We start from the raw sequence: 17,822 nt of genomic DNA on the forward strand, positions 1-17,822 counted from the left end.
CTCCCCGCTCCCTCCTCTCTCCTTCTCCCCTCTGCCCCTGAGTGTGAGTGGGTGTGTCTACCGCTTTGCCAGTAACCGCCGCGCTTCCGCCGCTGCCGCTGTGCTGGGGCGACACCACTGCTACCTGGCGGGCGGAGCAGACATCGCTGACTTCATCCTCCGGTCCTCTCACCTACTGCCACTTACCCGTGCTGGACTCTGCGCCAGTCTCCTCCTAACCTCCGGGGTCTTCTAACCAGCGAAAGAGTCGGTTGCTGATCTGAGATCTCTTGTCTAGCATTACCATGGTCCAACTGGACCGCACCCCATTGAGCCGAGCTAAATGGGCTATTGTTCCCTGTCTATACCATGATTATTGTTTAGGACTGTAAAGGCAAAGGAAATGGGCTACGCTGTTGAATCAGTTTTGATACCAGGGCTTCTGTCAGCTGATGGAATTTATCCGTGGCATGCAAGGAAAGGAAAGACAATTCGCCGTCCAGGGCCCGATATCAGTAGCAAAGTGGGTCCTGCAACCCACAGAAACAGTCCCAAAACTTTCGTTTTTATGATATTGTTTTGCCTTACTCGATAGGATGAGTCAGATAATGACTTATTGAATGTAGGTTTTCGTAAGATGTTGGTCTCCTGGTTTCATGATCGTAGTTCCTCGTATGACGCGGGCCCGGCTGGGGTCACCGGCGGGATCTGGATATCCTGGGTTCAGGACCCTAGTTTTCTCTATGAGGCGGGCCCGGGACGGGTCACCTTTTCAACGATAACCCTGAGCTCATGGGCCTTAGCTCCCTCCATGACACGGTCCCGGGACGGGCTCATGGCCGTAGTTCCACTTCCCTCTATGACACGGGCCCGGTGCGCTCCCACCCACCACCGGATGGGCGGCTCTCCAATGTCGGTCTCGCCTCGGGTGCCGTACTTTTCTCTATGACACGGGCCTGGTGCGGGTCCCTCCCACCACCGCCGGATGGGCGGCTCTCTAGTGTCAGTGTTGCCTCAGGTGCCGTAGTTTTATCTATGAGGCGGGCCCGGTGCGCTCCCACCCACGACCACCGGATGGGGGGGGGGCTCTCCAGTGTCAGTGTCGTCTCGGGTGTCGCCTCACCTGAGGCCGACCCGGCTACACGGTATACCGGCTGACCCGCGCGGCACCGGCAGACGGTCCAGCTCAGAGGGCGCTGCAGTGGTCCGACGAACGGGGACCGGGTCGGTGCTACACAGGTGCTCCCGTGGTGCTCCCGCAGTGCTTCCTCGGTGCTCTGGGGTTCGGTGTCCTTTTAGTCTTCCGGGGACATAAGCTGATTTTGGTACTGGGCTTGTAAATGGTCAATGCGGTACTGTTGGGCGTTCGTTAGCGCTCCCGGGACCTCTAGTGAGCTCAAGGTTTTCCCGGGTTCCCAAAGGGTCTGGCTTGATGCCAATGACTAATAGTGCCATCATCAGGTGGTCTAGTGGCGTTGCGTTAGTGCCATTGAAGTTCATAGACTGTGTGCTGTTTTTTTCCGGCTAGCTGAATTCATTCGTACAATCAATTAGCATTAGCATCCCATATATGTATATTCCGCTTTGTTCCGGACACTTTGCTAATGCTTAGGGAATTCCCTGGGCCTTGGCCATTGGTCATGGCGCTGTTGATGCTATAGCTGGGTTACTGAATTTATCACCCTCCCGAGGACTAGCTGGCGGTTGGGTTTCCTCAGTGAAGGTCGCTGTGTCGACCGGTTCCCTATCTGGGCGCGGACGGAAACCCCTCAGGTGGGGGCCGCTTCCCGTGGCGCGGGGGCGGCCTGGCGCCGTCTCAGACTCATACCGAGACAGCGCAGCTCACTAACAGGCTTACCGGGGGGGACGGGGGAAGCCCTGAGGTGCAGTCGGGAAGGCTGGCCGACAGTCCAGTGCTCCGGGGAGCTCCTGACTCAGTGGAGCTGTGGCGCTACTCGGCTCGCGTCTCCTTCAGTTCAGACAAACAGCTGTGAGACAGTCAGAGTTGTGTCTGTGCAGCGGTGCTGGTCAGACGGTCAGACGGTCACCGGTAAGACGCACGTTTCGTGCGGCGGTGGGAGGGCCAAAAGGGCCGGGTGGTGGAGCTAGGGCGTTGCAGTTGAACACTGCACTTTATGGGGCGTTTGACGCCTGCTTGCTTCGGTTTGGTTTCGTGTTCTGGGACTTTCAATTGGATACTTTGGTTTGGATAGTTTGGTTCAGTTGTTCAACATATTCAACAGGTGTAGGTAGTCGAAAAGTGAAACGGAACATTGAACGGTATCGATAAAAATCTTAGGAACAGACAGGCATTGCTATTATGACCATAACACCGTTTAGTATCAAACGCATGCTTTTTGGGCGTACAATTTGGCACGGGTACCCAATAGCTGTGAACTTGGGCCGCGGGTTTCCAGCCTCAGTCCTGCTCTATCCGAATCTCCCGGTCCCTCCCTCTCTCTCTCTCTGTCGGCGATGTCTGCCGCACTGTCGGCGGCGGCGGCGGCGGCGCTATACGTGTGTCGCTCGGGCTCCGTCTCAAACTGCATGTCGACCTAAAGCTTCCACTAACCAGAGGTCCTCAATGACTGGTGCTCGCGCAGTGTACTGTCCGCGTCCCGCGCCGCTGAGCGCCGCTAAATTTGAGAGCCTCTGCCGCTCGCGACCTGGGTGACTCCGGCTGGCGACCAATCACAGAATGAACAGAGCTCTCTGCATACTGCACAGCTCCGCCGCTGGAGAGGGACACTGGAAATAAGGGTGTACAAAAGAGCTGCATTTTTGTATATGATTGTAATATCTTTTGATAAGGGGCGCCCTGTCGAGGATTGTAAAAAAAAAAAAATGTACAAAACATGGCCTTCGTCAAGAAAGTCGGCTGAAATTGCGTTTCCTGAAAATTTCACCCTTAGTTTTCGCACCTTTTCAATTTCACATTCTGATTTAAATTTTCAGTTCATTGAGCAAACATACCCATCATATAATTCTTGTGAATTTTTTAAAGAAGTGTGCGTGGCTGATTTTGTATCTCATTTTTCGCTACTGGATAATTCCGGAGCTCGCCTTTTACCAGCTGACCTTGACCTTTGGCCGTCGCTGCCGAAGGAAGCCCTAGCGAGTCCGCCGAGCTCGCCGCAAAGCTCTTTCGCTGACATGCTGCCTGTTTGCCTGCGTGTCGTACTGCGCTGCGCCAGCTTCGCCGCTCGCGCGCCACCTCCCGTCACTGCGCCCCGCCCGACGCGGCGTGCCGTCGGAGTGCCCAGGTCTCGAGCGGCTGGTTCGGTACTCCCGGGGTGGTTTCTGTCGCGGGAGCGCTGCAGTGGTCCCGGCCCCGACTCGTGGTGTACCCTGTCAGCCGGTTAGCGGCTCTGCCGGTCGCCGGTTCCTGGCGACTCGCCTGGGTCTGTCCGGGTGTCAGTATGTCCCCACAGCGCGCTCCCATGGCCGGTTAGTACCTCGCGCGGAGGCGCCAGCTCTGACAAGGACCGCTAACGTTACCTCACCGTGCACGAGGCATCCGCGCCGCCTGGATAACCGCCAGCTGGCCATTGGCCGGACGCCCATTGGTCCGTGGACTTTGGTCGAATGCCGATTGGTCCGTTTTAACCGGTTGCCATGGTGATATTGCCATCAATTTTCCTGGCCGGCGATGCCTGCAACGCCCAGCTGTTGAAATCTGGTAACATCAGACTAATCGTTTTACGAAAGTGCATGTTTTTATCATTATCAATAGCGATTGCTGGGCAAGTGCTACCAGATTTCTTCAGTATCGATGTTGTGGTGAAGTGGTCTGCCTTGTCTCAAATTTTGGCACTTTTATCAATCGGGCCTTATGACGCCACCTTCTTTGAGACAACGGTATCCCACGCGGATATGTGTGTGTGAATGCCTTCACCTCCCGGTCTCACCAGTACTCAAATAACGGCACCAAAGGCGCTACCTTGTACGACACCCACTCACAACTTTATTCGCCTCACTCGCAAAACTTCGCAGCGCTTTTCGAAAGTTTGGATGTAATTATCCGCAGAAAATATGTATGCTATTACAAACATTTTGTGTTCCTTTCTTTTCTTCTTAGCACATAATCAAACTCTCATCAACATTGACTAACACGGTGGCTTGCGTATCGCTCCTCTGCATTGAACGAAATTGCAGACTCCTGAAAAAACGTCTGGAGGTAAAGCGACATCAGTCGCAGCCCTTCTGGACAATATCCCTGGCTGCCTGATTCTTTCTAAGCAGATGAGAGCGGTATGCTGGCCGTAAGGGCTAAGGCGGACACCTTCGCTTTCTGTCTCACACTTTTGACTTTGTTTACCTACCCGTAGGTATGCCTACATATAGCCACACGTGGTCCCATACTAATATTGTTCAATTATAATATTTATATGACAACGTTTTATTATTTGAATGTGTCATTATTATACATTTCGATCATGCAATCAATCAAGCATTCAACCAAATCAATCCTTTTATCGAAGAACTGTTGGACATTGCTCGAGTTATTTGAGTACTGACTTTCTCTCGACCCAGCGGCCTGTCTCTCTCCTTTGTCTGTTGAGTTCCAGGTAAGTGCGTTGCTGGTTGGTTTGGTTGTTCCTCGTCACCGCCCTCGAGTTTCCTTGGTTCACCCGCGCTGTCCTCGAGAATCCGTCGATCGGTAATCGCTGCATCACCGGAGGACCAAACGTTGCTCGAGAAACTGAAGACGGAGTTGTGGGAGTGTCCGAGCGCACGAACTCGAGGTGCCTGAGGCGGACTAACGGGCAGCTGGCTGAACTAGGGGAGAGGGGGTCCAGCCGGCTGACTGGACTGGGGAGCAGCCCAGCCAGCCGGGGACCGGCGGCGCCCCGTCCGGCCGAGGGCACACTCCTGTGCTTGGCCGGAGCGGCGCAGCGGCGCGGGCCGGGAGGGGCGCGGCCGGAGGCTGTCGGCGGCGCCGCGGCCCGCCGAACCAAACCCGCTTGGGGCGGTGGCTCAGGGTGCCGGCTCCGGCTGCACCGGGCACCGGCTGTCCGTCTCTAACCAACTGCATCCAACGCAACTCAATTAACCAGCTACTACTGTAAAGCAAACGATAAACTGTCCACGTCCATCTAACACCGCGCGTTCTGGCGATAAGAGAGAGCGTCTCAGTCTGTAGTGCCGGGCAGAGGACTCGAACGGCGCCCAACACCCGTTTGGTTCTGTTTGCTTGTAACAGTTTCCCAGGCCAGTTCAGTTTGACCGGAGTCCTGGACCTTCCGGATCCATGCTAACGTTCGCTTATGATTTTGCGTTCATGTTTTGTTTTGCTACTTGTCCCCTCTGCCAGCCTCTGCTCACTCCCTAACTGTAGCGCGTGAGAGCGAGAGAGCGAGAGACCAGAGTCAAGGAAATCTGATGGCAAAAAACCGGAGCATCCAAATCTCCCCAGGTCACTGACCGGTCATAATGACGTCACACCGCCCACACACGTCTGTCTGTGTGTGCGCGCGCGTGTGACGTCACCGTGTGAGAAGTGCCAGCGCCTGCGGCTGCTAACCGTGTGTGTCTCTTTTCCCCGCGGCGGCACCAGGACCGCGCAAGGTCACGCAGGTCAGACCGGGGCCGGCGGAGGTGGACGGGTCGCCGACGGCCGGCTCAGCCGCTCTAGACGCGCGCCCGGCCGGAGACGCGTCGGTGCTCGACTCGGGTGTGACGGCGGCCAGTCACTCTGTCACGGCCGCCCGCCAAACTGTGGTCGTGTCCGCGTACGAGGAGTCGGTTGTCGCGCGCGCGCCCTGGGCTGCGGCGACCTCGCCCGTCGCCAGTCCCACTAGCGGGTCTTCCACTGTTGCGGACGCGCCGCCTTCCGTCAGTCAGGATGGCGCCAGTGCGCCCACCTCTCTTGTTGACTCTGTTTGTCGAGTTTCCGACGCGAGTGCGCCTGTGCCCCCGTCCGAGTCCCGTCCTGAGCGCCCATCCAGCCTGCGTCCCGGGTCCTCTGCAGCGGCGCGCAAGGGCGCCCGACTGGCCGACGACACGGTGGTGTCGCACTCCGACAGTCTGGCCGGCCTGGTGACGCCCGATACGGGCATCATCAGCGACTTTCAGCACGTCACTGACGAGCGGCCCTCAGACGGCTCCGTCTCGCGGGACGACGACGGCGAGCCGCCGGCCGGCGCCGAGCGCGAGCTGACCGCCTCGGACGCCAGCCCCATCCACACGGAGGCGGTCAGCGTCGGCCTGTCGCCGCTCGAGCTGCCGTACGAGCCAGCCGGTGAGGCGGACGCCGACGCCGAGACGCTCGTCTGTGACGTGACCCACTCGGGCACCAGTCCCATGAAATGGGAGTCGTTCGACGTGGGCACTGAGACAGACGACATCTCGGTGGCCGACGTGGCCTCCAGTCCCGTGAGACGCGAGTTCTTCGAGGCCGATTTCGGAACCCAGAGGCCGGAGCGCGAGGACCACACGACTAGTCCGCTCATAGACGAAATGTGGGACGACGGGGGGATGCACATGGACGATGACGAAGTAGAGGGATTGGGGAAAGCAGAAACGTACCAGGCTCAGGGTCAGGTGGATGTGGAAGGTGATTCTGGTGGGGAGGAGGGAGAGTCTGAGGCATTGAGAGAAATAGGAGATTATGGGATGAGAGAGACAAGTGATAAGGGTTTCAAACAGCGTGATATTTTAGATGAGAAGGTAGCTCTTCCTGTTCAGTTCGAGGTAGTATCTCAGGTACATGAAATAAGCGCTCAGCGCATTCCCCTTCAAGGCAGCGATTCTGTGATAGAGCAGCTCGCACGGAAGGGCGAAGACCAGGTCTTCCCCGACGGCGAGCCGTTTACCAATGTTCTGGAGATGCCCTCCGACAAAACGACGGGCGAGCCGATCGAGGGGCTGGTGCGCCAGCCAGCTCTGGAGCCGGCTCGCGACGAGGTGGCGATCGAGGCGACTCGAGCCGACGACCAGGTGGGTGTCGACGCCGGTGCTCCGGCGCCCGCCGGGGACGGTGGCGTGGGTGTGGAGAGGCGACTAACCCCTGGCGATGTGGAGGCCGAAAGGCGCGAGGACGAGTGGCGTCTGGTGGAGAGCGCCAAACTCAAGGAGTTTGTGATGGGAAAAGGCACCGAAGTGCCAAAGTTCCTGGCCGATGCGCTGGCGAGCGATTCTGAAGAGCGAGAAGACATCGGGGAAGAGGAGCAGCGAAGTGAGGCTTCAGAAGATCTGGAGGAGGACCGCGAGGATTTCAAGACGGACATCAAAACTGCGAAACAAGATGACGTCAGTGGAATTGAAGCCACTTCCGCTGTAGCAACAAAGAAGGGCGAAGCCGCGGTCACTGATGATCTTGTGACCCATGACGATGACAAAGCTGTGAGAAAGATTCTGCACGTCTCTACTGAGGTAGAAGTACTGAGTGAAGGCGAGGAGGCTGCCACTGATGCAGACGCGGCTGGTCTCGGCGCTCCGACTGTTCAGAGGAGGGTCAGCGAGCTGGCCCTGGAGGAGGACATCGAGAGCGTCATTGACGCCATGGCCGAAGTCGAAAAGCACAAACACGACATCACCCACCCAACAACAGAGAAACGCAGTCCAAGTCCAGAACAACCACATAAATCGGATGAAGAAGACGTCAGCGTTGATAGTAAAAGGTTACAGTCGACTACACGTGTCGAGAAAGAAGAGACGGAAGTGACGCCAGTGATGGTAGTTGAGCGAGCTGCCCATGTGATGGAGGCAGGTCGCGGACGCGAGGAGGCGAAGCTAGAGGATACAGTCACTCTTGCTACAAGAGAAACTCACGATGAAATAAAGGACAAATTCGATCAGTCAATCTTGGTCTCTCACACAGTTGACGAAAAATGGTCAGATATAGTGGACGAGTCTCTGGCTGCTTCTGCGGAAACTTCTACACTTTCTGAGCCTACTGATGTTTCAAAAACAATCAATGAGCCGTCCGATGTTTATGTTTCTTCTGATAAAAAAGATGTATCCAAAGTATCAGACAAACCGAGTGCGGTGATGTCGGAAACTGCCGAGGAGGCAGCCGATGTAGGCAAGGCTGTTACATTTTCAGAAACTGTTCAGAAAACGACGTTTGATGGGGAGGTGTCACATGTGCCAGAACTAGTCTCAGAGTTGGCAATGGCTTTTGATGTCACCACCCTTTCCGCCACCCAGAGTGGTGAGGTCATTAAAGCCATGCAACTTCATGATGAACCTGCAAAACTCCCTCAGCCTATCGAGGGTGAAGATGCCTTCCAAAAACCTATTGAGCCCACTGATGTCCGTGGAACGGAGCCCGAGATAGTCGACTCCGAGGAACTGAAATTGACAGGTGATCAACCACAAATATCCGATACCGCCCAGGCTCCTAAATATGTCGATGCACAATATGACGTGTCTGTCGTCACTGAAGTCACTGAACTATTGGATGAGTCTTTCGAGGCTCAAGACACCCCTCAGTCTAGCGAGGTCTCTGCACAGCCATCCGATTTCCCTGAGATTGAACCCGACCAGGAAACTCTCCCCGAGGCTCCCGAAACTGCTGAAATCCCTGGTTTCCTCGACTCTGCTGACATGACTGAAGTCAGTGACTTGGCGGATATGGCTGAACATCGTGCCGAGACTGCCGCATCGGCCGCTCCCGCTAAGATGCCTGAGGAAAGGCCCACTGGCACTGTAATATCTGTCGTCTCTGAAATACTGGAGGAGACAGAAGCTCCTGCAGAGGCCTCTGAGATACCAAAGGAGTCAGATCAGTCCACTGAAGACACACATATCACAGACGTGTCCGACATTCCTGAGGAGCCCGCAAAGACTCCGCAGGTCACCCTCGTTACGGAGATTTTCGACTTGGATGAAGTAGCTGTCGAGTCCTCAAAGACCTCTGATATCACTGTCGTCACCGGAGTAGTCGCACCGGAGGAAGTTGATGACAAATCGTTCAAATATGATGTAGCTGCTGTTCGTCTGAACTCTGAAGGTCTCGATCAATTTACCACAGTCGCAGCAGCTACATCTGTACGGGGGACTGCTGAGATGTCATCCGTGGCAACTGATGAGACTCTTAAAGACGCCGAGGAGCGTTTCAGAGTCACTGAACAGCCTCTCATGATCGCTAAAGAGCCTCCCAGGGTCACCGAGGAGCCTGTCGAGGTTACCGAGAAACTTATCAAGGTCACTGATACTGCTGAGGAGCCTACCAAGGCCACCGAGGAGCCTGTCAGGGTCACTGAAGAGCCTGTTAATGTCACTGAGGAGTCTCTCAAGGTCACTGAGGAGCTCTTCAGACTCACTGAGAAGGCTGCAAAGGTCACCAAGGAGCCTCAGGAGGTCACCGAGGAGGCTCTCGAGGTCACTGAGGAGCCTTTGAAGGTTACTGAGGGGCCACTCCAGTCCACTGAGGAGCGTCAAAATGTCACTGAGGAGCCTCTCAAAGTCACCGAGGAGGCTCTCGAGACCACTGAGGAGCCTCTCAAGGTCACTGAGGAGCTTGTAAAGGTTACCGAGGAGCCTCTCGAGGTCACTGAGGAGCCTTTGAAGGTCACTGAGGGGCCACTCGAGTTCACTGAGGAGCGTCAAAAGGTCACTGAGGAGCCTATCAAGGTCATCGAGGAGCCTCTCGAGGTCACTAAAGAATCTGTCAAACTCACAGAGGAGGCTCCCCTCAAACTCACTGAAGAGGCTGTCAAGATAACTGAGGAACCTCTCAAGGTCACTGAGGAGCCTCTCAGACTCACTGAGGAGCCTGTAAAGGTCACTGAGGAGTCTCTCGAGGTCACTGAGGAGCCTCACAAAGTCACTGAGGAGCTTCTCAAGGTCACTGAGGAGGCTTTCGATGTCGCTGTGGAGCCTATCAAGGTCACTGAGGAGCCTCTCGAGGTCACCGAGGAGCCTCTCGAGGTCACTGAGGAGCCTTTGAAGGTCACTGAGGGGCCACTCGAGTTCGCTGAGGAGCGTCAAAAGATCACCGAGGAGCCTCCCGAGGTCACTGAGGAGGCTTTCAAGACCACTGTGGAGCCTATTACGGTCACTGAGGAGCCTCTCGAGACCGCTGAGGAGCCTCTCGAGGTCTATAAGCAATCTGACAAACTCACAGAGGAGGCTCCCCTCAAACTCACTGAGGAGTCTCTCAAGGTCACTGAGGAGGCTCTCGAAACCACTGAGGAGCCTCTCAAGGTTACTGAGGAGGCTCTCCAGACCACTGAGGAGCCTGTAAAGGTCACTGAGGAGCCTCTTGAGGTCACTGAGGAGCTCCTCGAGGTCACTAAGGAATCTGTCAAACTCACAGAGGAGACTCCCATCAAACTCACTGACGAGCCTGTCAAGGTCACTGAGGAGCTTTTCAAACTCACTGAGCAGCCTCTAAAGGTCACCGAGGAGCCTCTCCAGGTCACTGAGCAGCCTTTCAAGGTCCCTGAGGAGTCTCCCAAGGGGACTGAGGAGTCTCTCGAGGTCGCTGAGGAGCCTATCAAGGCCACCGAGGAGCCTGTCAGGGTTACTGAGGAGCCTGTTACTGTCACTGAGGAGCCTCTCAAGGTCACTGAGGAGCCCTTCAGACTCGCTGAGAAGGCTGCAAAGGTCACCGAGGAGCCTCAGGAGGTCACCGAGGAGGCTCTCGAGGTCACTGAGGAGCCATTGAAGGTTACTGAGGGGCCACTCCAGTCCACTGAGGAGCGTCAAAACATCACTGAGGAGCCTCTCAAACACACTGAGTCTGTAAAGGTCACTGAGGAGCCTGTCAAGGTCACTGAGGAGGCTCTCAAGGTCACTGAGGAGCCTCTCAACGTCACCGAGGAGGCTCTCGAGACCACTGAGGAGCCTCTCAAAGTCACCGAGGAGGCTCTCGAGACCACTGAGGAGCCTCTCGAGGTCACTAAGGAATCTGTAAAACTCACCGAGGAGGCTCCCCTCAAGCTCACTGAGGAGCCTGTTAAGGTCACTGAGGAGCATCTCAGACTCACTGAGGAGCCTGTAAAGGTCACCACCGAGGAGCCTCTTGAGGTGACTGAGGAGCCTCCCAAGGTCACTGAGGAGCCTCTCAATGTCACTGAGGAGGCTCTCGAGGTCGCTGTGGAGCCTATCAACGTCACGGAGGAGCCTATCAAGGTCACCGAGGAGCCTATAAAGGTCACCGAGAAGCCTGTCGAGGTCACCGAGGAGCCCTTCGAGGTAACTGAGGAGCCTTTGAAGTTCACTGAGGGGCCACTCGAGTTCACTGAGGAGCGTCAAAACATCACTGATGAGCCTCTCAAACACACTGATAAGTCTGTAAAGGTCACTGAGGAGCCTCTCAAGGTCACTGAGGAACATGTAAGGGTCACCGAGGAGCCTCTCAAAGTCATGGAGGAGCCTCTCAAACTCACTGAGGAGCTTCGCAAGGTCACCGAGGAGCCTCAGGAGGTCACCGAGGAGGCTCTCGAGGTCACTGAGGAGCCTTTGAAGGTTACTGAGGGGCCACTCGAGTCCACTGAGGAGCGTCGAAAAGTCACTGAGGAGCCTGTCAAGGTCACTGGGGAGGCTCTCAAGGTCACTGAGGAGCCTCTCAAAGTCACCGAGGAGGCTCTCGATACCACTGAGGAGCCTCTCAAAGTCACCGGGGAGGCTCTCGAGACCACTGAGGAGCCTCTCAAGGTCACTGAGGAGCCTCTAAAGGTCACTGATGAGGATCTCGAGACCACTGAGGAGCTTCTCGAGGTCACTAAGGAATCTGTCAAACTCACAGAGGAGGCTCCCCTCAAATTCACTGAGGAACCTCTTGAAGTCACTGAGGAGCCTCTAAAGGTCATCGAGGAGCCTCTCGAGGTAACTGAGGAGCCTTTCAAGGTCCCTGAGGAGTCTCCCAAGGGGACTGGGGAGTCTCTCGAGGTCGCTGAGGAGCCTACCAAGGCCACCGAGGAGCCTGTCAGGGTCACTGAGGAGCCTGTCAAAGTCACTGATGAGGCTGTCGAGACCACTGAGGAGCCTCTCGAGGTCACTAAGGAATCTGTCAAACTCACAGAGGAGGCTCCCCTCAAACTCACTGAGCAACCTCTCGAGGTCACTGAGGAACCTCCAAAGGTCACCGAGGAGCCTCTCGAGGTCACTGAGGAGCCTTTCAAGGTCCCTGAGGAGTCTCCCAAGGGGACTGAGGAGTCTCTCGAGGTCGCTGAGGAGCCTACCAAGGCCACCGGGGAGCCTGTCAGGGTCACTGAGGAGCCTCTCAAGGTCACTGAGGAGCCCTTCAGACTCACTGAGAAGGCTGCAAAGGTCGCCAAGGAGCCTCAGGAGGTCACCGAGGAGGCTCTCGAGGTAACTGAAGAGCCTTTAAAGGTTACCGAGGGGCCACTCGAGTCCACTGAGCAACGTCAAAATGTCACTGAGGAGCCTCTCAAGGTCATTGAGGAGCCTCTCAAAGTCACCGAGGAGGCTCTCGAGACCATTGAGGAGCCTCTCAAAGTCACCGGGGAGGCTCTCGAGACCACTACGGAGCCTCTCAAGGTCACTGAGGAGCCTGTAAAGGTCACTGATGAGGCTCTCGAGACCACTGAGGAGCCTCTCGAGGTCGCTAAGGAATCTGTCAAACTTACAGAGGAGGCTCCCCTCAAACTCACTGAGGAACCTCTGGAAGTCACTGAGGAGCCTCTAAAGGTCACCGAGGAGCCTCTCGAGGTAACTGAGGAGCCTTTCAAGGTCCCTGAGGAGTCTCCCAAGGGGACTAGGGAGTCTTTCGAGGTCGCTGAGGAGCCTACTAAAGCCACCGAGGAGCCTGTCAGGGTCACTGAGGAGCCTGTTAAGGTCACTGAGGAGCCTCTCAAGGTCACTGAGGAGCCTCTCAATGTCACTGAGGAGGCTCTCGAGGTCGCTGTGGAGCCTATCAAGGTCACGGAGGAGCCTATCAAGGTCACCGAGGAGCCTGTAAAGGTCACCGAGGAGCCTCTTGAGGTGACTGAGGAGCCTCCCAAGGTCACTGAGGAGGCTCTCGAGGTCGCTGTGGAGCCTATCAACGTCACGGAGAAGCTTCTCAAGGTCACTGAGGAGCCCTTCAGACTCACTGAGAAGGCTGCAAAGGTCGCCAAGGAGCCTCAGGAGGTCACCGAGGAGGCTCTCGAGGTAACTGAAGAGCCTTTGAAGGTTACCGAGGGGCCACTCGAGTCCACTGAGGAACGTCAAAATGTCACTGAGGAGCCTCTCAAGGCGACTGAGGAGCCTCTCGAGGTCACTGAGGAGCCTCTCAAAGTCACCGAGGAGGCTCTCGAGACCATTGAGGAGCCTCTCAAAGTCACTGGGGAGGCTCTCGAGACCACTAAGGAGCCTCTCAAGGTCACTGAGGAGCCTGTAAAGGTCACTGATGAGGCTCTCGAGACCACTGAGGAGCCTCTCGAGGTCGCTAAGGAATCTGTCAAACTCACAGAGGAGGCTCCCCTCAAACTCTCTGAGGAACCTCTGGAAGTCACTGAGGAGCCTCTAAAGGTCACCGAGGAGCCTCTCGAGGTAACTGAGGAGCCTTTCAAGGTCCCTGAGGAGTCTCCCAAGGGGACTGGGGAGTCTCTCGAGGTCGCTGAGGAGCCTACTAAAGCCACCGAGGAGCCTGTCAGGGTCACTGAGGAGCCTGTTAAGGTCACTGAGGAGCCTCTCAAGGTCACTGAGGAGCCTCTCAATGTCACTGAGGAGGCTCTCGAGGTCGCTGTGGAGCCTATCAAGGTCACGGAGGAGCCTATCAAGGTCACCGAGGAGCCTGTAAAGGTCACCGAGGAGCCTCTTGAGGTGACTAAGGAGCCTCCCAAGGTCACTGAGGAGCCTCTCAATGTCACTGAGGAGGCTCTCGAGGTCGCTGTGGAGCCTATCAACGTCACGGAGAAGCCTATCAAGGTCACCGAGGAGCCTGTAAAGGTCACCGAGAAGTCTGTCGAGGTCACCGAGGAGCCTTTCGAGGTAACTGAGGAGCCTTTGAAGTTCACTGAGGGGCCACTCGAGTTCACTGAGGAGCGTCAAAACATCACTGAGGAGCCTCTCAAACACACTGATGAGTCTGTAAAGGTCACTGAGGAGCCTCTCAAAGTCACCGAGGAGGCTCTCGATACCACTGAGGAGCCTCTCAAAGTCACCGGGGAGGCTCTCGAGACCACTGAGGAGCCTCTCAAGGTCACTGAGGAGCCTGTAAAGGTCACTGATGAGGATCTCGAGACTACTGAGGAGCCTCTCGAGGTCACGAAGGAATCTGTCAAACTCACAGAGGAGGCTCCCCTCAAATTTACTGAGGAACCTCTCGAAGTCACTGAGGAGCCTCTAAAGGTTACTGAGGAGCCTCTCAAACTCACTGAGGAGCTTCTCAAGGTCACCGAGGAGCCTCAGGAGGTCACCGAGGAGGCTCTCGAGGTCACTCAGGAGCCTTTGAAGGTTACTGAGGGGCCACTCGAGTCCACTGAGGAGCGTCAAAATATCACTGAGGAGCCTGTCAAGGTCACTGGGGAGGCTCTTAAGGTCACTGAGGTGCCTCTCAAAGTCACCGAGGAGGCTCTCGATACCACTGAGGAGCCTCTCAAAGTCACCGGGGAGGCTCTCGAGACCACTGAGGAGCCTCTCAAGGTCACTGAGGAGCCTCTAAAGGTCACTGATGAGGATCTCGAGACCACTGAGGAGCCTCTCGAGGTCACTAAGGAATCTGTCAAACCCACAGAGGAGGCTCCCCTCAAATTCACTGAGGAACCTCTCGAAGTCACTGAGGAGCCTCTAAAGGTCACCGAGGAGCCTCTCGAGGTAACTGAGGAGCCTTTCCAGGTCCCTGAGGAGTCTCCCAAGGGGACTGGGGAGTCTCTCGAGGTCGCTGAGGAGCCTACCAAGGTCACTGAGGAGCCTGTAAAGGTCACCAAGGAGCCTCCCAAGGTCGCCAAGGAGCCTCTCAACGTCACTGAGGAACCTGTTAAGGTCACTGATGAGCCTCTCAATGTCTCGGAGGAGCCTATGAGGGTCACTGAGGAGCCTCTGGAGGCAACTGAGGAGCCCCTCAAAGACACTGAGGAGTCGGTTAAGGTCACTGAGGAGCCTCTCGAGGCCACTGAGGAGCCTATTAAGGCCATTGATGAGACTCTTAAAGTCACTGAGGAGCGTCTCAATATCACTGAGGAGGCTCTCAAACTCAACAAGGAGCCTCTCGAAGTAACTCGGGAAATTTCTGACACTGCTGAACCTCCCATTGCCTCTGAAGTACCTCCTAAGGCTGCTAAGAAACCTGCCGAGGACACCGAGGAAGTTGTTAGGGACGTTGAGGGACCTCTTTCGGCTACTCAGGAGCCCTCCAAACCCTGCGAGGATTCAGCTAAGGCTGCTAAGATCACTATCGTCTCAGAGGTGGTTGACGTTACCGAACGCAGTGATAAACCAGCCGTAAGAGAGACCCCAGATGTCTCTGAAACAAGAGAGACGCCTGGTGACGCTGCCTCGATCCCAGAGATGGTGGCGACCTCAGAGAAGAGAGTTGTGACGCCAGAATCCGCTGGTGAGCCTCGTGACGCTTCCCAACTCGAAGACTGGGTGAACGTCGAGGTACCTAGCGAGAGTATCCAAGCACCGATATCCACTGAACCCTTTGTGACACTTGACAAGCCTTTAGCTGTGAAAGATTCGTTTGATTTTCAACAGTTAGAAAATGTACCCAAAGCCACAGAAGACCAAGAAATTAATATAGCAGCTCATGCATCAGAGTCTCAGACCTCCGAGGCTGTGCGTGATCACTCGAGCATTATTGAAAAAGAGTCTGAAATTTCGAAGGGTGAGATGCTGGCTGATACACGCGATATCTCTGACGAGTCTGAAGATTCATGGGAGATTATTGACACATTTGAGGTCGGAAAACAACAGGAGCAACACGAGAGTGTCCAATTCACTGAGCGAGCCGCCGATTCGACAGTGGCTCAGGCTGCTGCTGAACCGGTTGGCCTTACCGAGGTAAGTAAGCTACCAGAGGGACGTAGCGGCTCACCGGACGTCATGGTCACCGCTGACACAGAGCCCAGCAAACTGGGTGATGCCTTTGCTGTGGAGGACAAGTTCCACGTCCCTCAGGAAAAGACTTCTGGCGATGATGTTATCGTTGCTGCCTCGGAACACCCACACGTGACTCATGTGACGGTGGTTACTGAGGTTGTTGAATCGCATGATGAAGCTCCCGATGGCTCTGGGGTTTCTCTGACCTTAGTGTCTCCAAAAACGGCTACCGAGCCATGTGAACATGTCGATGCTCTACAGGAAAGAGGGACTGTGGGGCTACCAGAAAAACCATCTATTGACAATAAAGTGGCAGATGTCGCTGAAGAGCCTGTTCTTGATCAGAAGCCATCTGATCATGGAACAGCCGCTGAGGAGACTGAACAACCAGAAGTAACTGAGAAACCTTCTTACCTTCGGGACGTAACTCAGGCGAGTACTATCACCGTAGTTACTGAAATGATCGACGAGCCACCTGAAGTAATAAATGGTGCTGAAAAGGCCACAACTGCTTTGACCGATACTCTCGAGCCAACCGATATTGCCGAGGATGCGAAGGTATTCGAAACAGCTGACACTGCACAAACAACGGATCTGGCCGACAACTCCGAGCTAGATCAAAGGCAAGCACTGGCTGCCGAAGTTCATAAGAGCTACGACATGACAGATGTTGATCAGCCATCTGATATCAGCACGACCACTGAGGTGACAGATGCAGCGAAGGTGAGTGCACCTCCATCTCAAATTTTCAAAGTTCCTGTTGAAACTGAAATGCAAGAAGAAACTGGAGAATCACCAGAGGGAGTCGATGAGTCGTCTAAGATCACAAAAGCTCTCGAGGTCAGTCGAGTGTCAGAGAGCGACGAGCAGAAAACTGATGATATGCAGGCTTCGAAGGTCATCGAAGTCCCAGACGTTTCTGAGGTACCATCTGATACTTCTGAGGTGTCCGAGGTCACTTGGACACGAGAAGTAGCCGAAGAGTCACGTTTGCTTCCCGAGACCTCCTTGGTAATCGAAACATCGGAAAAAGCCGACGATTCATCTGTGGTTACTGACAATTCAGAGGCAGTCAAAGAACCAGCGGCAGAACAACAGCCCTCGGAGGCTGCTAAGATTCCTGATGCGATCAAAGAATTAGAAACTGACGAGCAGCCGTCTGAAACTGTTAAGGCAACAAAGTTCAGTAAACCACGGGAAGTGACCGTGGACCAATCTGAAGGTTTAAGGGTTACAGAAACGTTGGAGGTAAGTGAGAAGCCATCACACGTTGGCAAAGAGTCCGAGATAACCGAAACACCGTTGCTGAGTGAAGAGACATCTGAAGCTACAAAAGCCACCGGTGTGCCTGAAACTACCGATATTCTCTCCGATGTAGTGTCTGATGATTTAGCTATCACCAAGGACACGGAAACAACATTCATGACTCAAGAACATCGTGATGTTACAATCACCGATTCTCAAGTCCCGGCTGGAGAAAGCTCTGTGAGAGATAGCGCTGCCGATGCACTTGAAGCACAGCGTCTTTCTCATGAAGCGTACAGAGTTAGTGACGCCCATGAAGACAAAGACTCACTTATTCTTGAAGCAAAGCATGATGAGCCATCAAAAGTTCTGACAGGTCTGAAATTAGCTGCAGGAGCGGTTGTTCTTGGTCCTGCGATCCTGGCCGGCAAATTGGGTGAGAAAGTTCGCGATGCGCTGTCTGAATCCAGGGAAAGCACCAGAGACACTCGGAGAGAGGCGTCATCTCAGATTAGCAAGGTTGAGGAGGCATATCAGGTGACAGAGGTAGGCGATACGTCACCTAAGAGCACCAAAGAATCATGGGAACTAGCTGAAGTCACCACCGAGGTGCCTGATGAGCCTTCAGAGGTCACCACTAAGGTACCTAAAGAGCTTTC

At 55.1% G+C, this 17,822-nt stretch overlaps 1 protein-coding gene across 1 annotated transcript in view; it reads left to right on the plus strand.

The window, feature by feature from the left end:
* LOC122387345 (ankyrin-2-like) overlaps window positions 1–17,822 on the plus strand; it is a 337,978-nt gene that overhangs the window by 234,350 nt on the left and 85,806 nt on the right. The gene's annotated exons all lie outside the window — the stretch shown is intronic.

This window comes from Amphibalanus amphitrite, unplaced genomic scaffold, assembly GCF_019059575.1.
Source record: "Amphibalanus amphitrite isolate SeventyFive unplaced genomic scaffold, NRLGWU_Aamphi_draft 000283F_arrow, whole genome shotgun sequence".
Taxonomy (NCBI): Eukaryota; Metazoa; Arthropoda; class Thecostraca; order Balanomorpha; family Balanidae; genus Amphibalanus; species Amphibalanus amphitrite.